Source organism: Contarinia nasturtii, unplaced genomic scaffold (assembly GCF_009176525.2).
Source record: "Contarinia nasturtii isolate CC-2019 unplaced genomic scaffold, AAFC_CNas_1.1 Cnas_scaffold_6542, whole genome shotgun sequence".
In the NCBI taxonomy this organism is placed as follows: domain Eukaryota; kingdom Metazoa; phylum Arthropoda; class Insecta; order Diptera; family Cecidomyiidae; genus Contarinia; species Contarinia nasturtii.
Window position 1 is genome coordinate 1 of NW_022203796.1, and position 4,973 is coordinate 4,973.

At 37.4% G+C, this 4,973-nt stretch overlaps 1 long non-coding RNA gene across 1 annotated transcript; it reads right to left on the reverse strand.

Moving 5' to 3' along the window:
* Window positions 1-746: 746 nt before the first annotated feature.
* Window positions 747-1,319, reverse strand: LOC116351889. The gene is made up of 2 exons (XR_004202221.1): window positions 1,228-1,319; window positions 747-1,156 (listed from the first exon to the last, which is right to left on the reverse strand). It is a non-coding gene; the product is annotated as an uncharacterized LOC116351889 (long non-coding RNA).
* Between the last annotated feature and the right edge of the window lie 3,654 nt (window positions 1,320-4,973).

Here is a 4,973-nt window from a genome sequence, read left to right on the forward strand (position 1 = left end):
GCATAGAAATATGCGCGAACCGGTCACTGGAATATATTAATCTGAACCATGTAGCGAATTTGGACGAATCGACGCAATTAAAACAAACAAATAAAAAAAAACAAGTCGGTTATTAATTAGTTGATAGTCTTCATTTGCACACATTAAAACCCAGATGCGGTATAAAGTCGCCACTTACCCCATTATCACATTTACTTACCCTGTAAATTTGGAATTTATAGAAGGCGATATGGATGGAAGAATTCGTTATCCAAAATCCCCAACGAAACATCATCATTAAACATAAGAAATTACTCACAAAGACTAGAACTCTAAACTTTTCAACGGTCATTTGTCGCAGAGCTTCTATACTCGTTTCAGTGCACCAATTTTACATTAACGCATTAAAGTACACGAAAACCGATAACCACCAGAAGACGAATTTATAGACGAACCAAGTAACATAATAATATTGTTTGTAGACGAAAGTCCAAATGCTCAAATGCTTACCCAAATGTCAAGTGCTATACCTAGTGATCACTTGGGTGTTTGAATCGTTTGAGCTGGTTTATTTCTTGAGAAAACTAACTTCTTCGACCAATGCGCATGTATGATTTTTACTGACATATTTATCTGGTTGAGCTTAGCTTATCATATAATTATGTTACCTTCCAAAATAAACAAACTACACTGCTGGATCACATTGATTTATGAACCATTGAACCTGTAAATATTTTCCCATTCCATGCATAAACAAAAAAATGCAATTTTTTTCTCAATTAATGCTCTTTATTTCGCTTATTAATGCCGATGATGATATCATTCAATAAGTTGATGGTTTTTAGTAGGAAAATAGAAGTATAAAACTAAATTAAACAATCATTTCCAATTCACGCGCATAGAAAATGGCTTGTTCAACCAATTCAACTGACGGCACTGGTTCTTTTGGTTTGTTTGTTTGGCTGGCAAATGTGTACACATTGCCCGGACCTAAAGACCAATTACGTCTCTTACCAAAAGAGATAGCTTCCTTTTCGTTTTTGAAATTCAATCGTTTTTGTGCTTCTTTTGTGGAAATCTTGTCGTATGAGCTTTCCAAGCATGCACCAATTTCATCGCGAACTGTTTCCAGCAAAAGATCCATGAAAATATTGTAGCTTTGTGCTGGTACTTGACCCTGAAAATGAATAAGAAATGAACATGGTAAATATGCGCGAATAAATGATAAAATTATTGCAAAAGAAATACCTTAGCTCTGAAGATTTTGTAGTAGCTACCTAGGGGAGAATCACAAAAGAAAAGAATAGAATTTATTTAAAATAATCGACAAATAATCGGAAACATATAATGAAAATGAAAGTTGATAATCAATAATGATAATGAGTAATGAAACAGAATGGAAAATAATGTGAAAATGATATGTAAGCAGTAACTTACAAGTGTATATATCAATAAATTGAAATAAGGCGACCACATTTATAAAAAGAAATCTTAAATGAAAACTTTCCATTACTGAAATCGCGATAGCTAAAAAAATAGCTGAAAATTGAGATTTTGGTGATTGATTGATGATTGTTGTAGCGAAGATCTGTGCATAGAGAAAAAAAATGGAAATTATTATAAAATTAGTAATTAGCAGAAAATTCATGTATTAATTTGGTCAATGAAAACGGGATTCGGTTCTACATGTCGCAGTATGCACAAACCGCGATATAGAATGTTGCGACCCGCATTTACGTCCCGATTCCACACCACGATCACAGTTCCAAGTCGGCCGGCCCGGTTGTTTTTAACTATCCGTACAATCTTTGAAACCATTCGTTGTGGTTGTGGATTTGGTACATCCATTTGCATTTGTTCATCACCGTCAACGATAATGAAAATGTCTTCTTCTTGTTGTTGTTCTTCTCGTACTTCCACTACTTCTACTTGTTGTACTACATCAGCGACCAATGGCATCACTTCATCTTCATTGTTCACATTGGCTGGATCTGGTGCTGCTGCATTGTTGACGTTTTCACCTGCATTCAAACGACGACGTAGTTCTCTTTTCAAACGACGTCGCTCTCTTCTCAAACGACGTTTACTTTTCCTCGTCCAAACTACATGTGCTGGTTCTGCAAGGATCTTTACAATACAATTCAAACACGTTCTGTATCGTGCTTTCGGTTGATTGTTTGGCGCTTGCAATACGGTCCAGCATAGGCTGCACAACATTGTCGTTCGATTTTCATCTACTACCAAACACTTACATCCACGTCGTCGATTGAAATAATGCACATAGCGATTCGTTTGTGGTGTTTCTGGATGACCTTTGAGACCTTGTCGCATCTTTGCTCCGCCGATGACAATGAGCGTTGGTTTACCTTGACACAATTCGTTTGTGATTTTATCCATCGCTTTTTGTTTCTTGATGAAACCACCGAATGCCAAATAGGTATACTTGAGCGAACAGTAAACTTTGATTTGTTCATTGAAAAAACGAAAATGGTGATTCGCAAAATCAACATAGTGTGGACATGTTTCGGAGATCTCCGGATACGTCATTCGGTCTGCCAACAAACGATCTTGCAACTTTGTGTCAAGTTCTTCACGCAATTTCTTTTGTTTTTTCGCATTGATTAGGCGATAATATTTGCCAGCCTCCACTCGAATATTGCGCTCGACTATCACGTCATTATCTCGATATTCCCTGGCAACACCAGCAACTGTTAGTCTTTTGCCTGGATCCAATCCGAGCAATCGTTCGAATTTGCCACGTTCAAAATCTTGCGAAAGTCGTTCGATTCGATCTTCCTCGGTTTGTTTAACAATTGTTTTGATGCAGTTCAGAGACACGGCCACACCATCCGTGTAAATTAGTTGATTGAAATATTTCTTCGGTGTTGTCGGTATGATTTTTTCATAATCGAAATATTTCTGCCACATTTTTCGGACTAAACTTTTGTTGGCGAGGAACTCGTCACGTTTGTAATTTTTCGGTGTTTTGGTCGGTTTACGTGGCTTGCGACCGACGGCAGTCAAAGCATCGAATAAAGATCTCGAATCGAACATGATGTGCCGGCGCTGAAACGTGGCCAATGGAACAACTTTGAATCGACTGATGTTTTCGATTCCTTCTTGTTGTGCTTCATAAATGAACTTTTGCAAACGAAATAACAATGGGACATGCTGCATCCATGTTAGTTTAATGTCCATGAACATGCCACATTTATTTTCAATGTTTGGCTCCAGCAGCACGGTGAATGCATTAACTAAATCCGCTTCGTACTCAACTGTGCCATCAAACAGGAATCGAATTGTGCGATTTACGACATTTTTGTTATGGTTTTTTTGTTGTTTTGTATAGGCTGGATGCAGACTATTTTGCACAAACATGAAAAATCGACGTAGTCGAGCCTTCGTGTGTATTACAATGATGAGCATGAAATTTGTGTGATATTGTTGGTACATAAACTTGATTTGTTGCGCTATATTATTGCTGGTTTGGAGGACATCCTCACCATTTCGCAACATAATATCGAGAAATTCCGGTGCATGTTTTTGAATTGGATAGTCATCGCTTCGGCACTTGTCTCGCAGCACGCCGTAAAAATATTCGGACAACATTTGCTGTGTCTCCGACCATTGATTGTTTGGACGGTCAGTTTTGTTGAAAAATTCGGTAATTTCCTCCAGTGTGCCCTCTTCCATCTTTTTATTGAAGATAAAATGAATTGCACTCGATGCTTGTATCGCAATTTTCGTGCATCGCACCACATCGTCAGAGATGCGGTTTAACAGCAAGCGTTTTGCATTTTCATCATCGGGTATATCATTTAATACACCTCTCAAACCAGTTTTAACGGTAAAATTTACCTGTTCGAATTCGACTTTCGGTGCCTTTTTTGTTTCGGTCGGACCGACACTGGTGCTGGAACTACAGTGTGCCGCAATCTCTTCTTCGGTCAAACGATTCAGCAGTACACGCGGTTGCATACTGTCATCTTGATGATGATGTTGATGATGATGATCAATATCGCGTGGATTGTGTAACGCCTCATTTATTTCGGCTTCAGTCAATATGTTTAATTCGACAAATGGCTGGAATTCGGGTCGATTTGTATCAATAGCTGATGGTGGCACTGATGTTGACGGTTCAACACTGTCAGTTCGACGTTTGCGTTTTCTTGCCATGTTAACTGTAGACAATAATGAAATGTTACATTAGAATATGTAAACCTTAACGTAATATGAACATATATATGACAAATTTTGATCAAAAATTAAAAAAAAAATGTAAATGCACAATGTCTTTGAAAAAAATATTTTTTTTTGTTTAGTTTCTCGTTTAATTCCGTTCTAATTCTGTTCAGAATATTCGAATAAGTAGCCTTTGAATGTGCACAAAAGTACCGCTACATTCACAAAACACGCAATAACATGTTTGAAAACCACAGCATTGTCCACAATTGAATGCTCAATATAAATATATGGCACAACACAAAATTTAATTTAACAAAAAAAAATACACATACCTTTTCTTTTTGCGATCGGAAAAAATAAAATGAAACAAACAATGTAAATGCACAATGACTTGGAAAATGAAAAAAAATGCTTCTTTTAGTTTCACGTTTAATTCCGTTCTAATTCTGTTCAGAATGTTCGCACAGTTTGTGTGTCAAACGACAAGTGAAATGTATTGTGGTGCGATGCCGGCAAAAAATACACAGACTCACACAGATGCGCATTCGATTTTGGTTTATGCGCGCCATGCACAATACCAATACAAAAATTTATGTCAACGCAGTTTTCAATTTCACAATACAATACATTTGAATATGCTTACCCGAATGTGATCTTTTGTCGTTGCTACTGTTCTCGCAGTATTGTCCATTCGCTACGCCATATTGCCGTTGCCGCTGTGACGTCGTTCCGATGCAATAGCAAATTGTGTGTACGGCATTAATTCCATGTGTGTTGTTCTCTCCACTGCTACTACTACCACCACAATC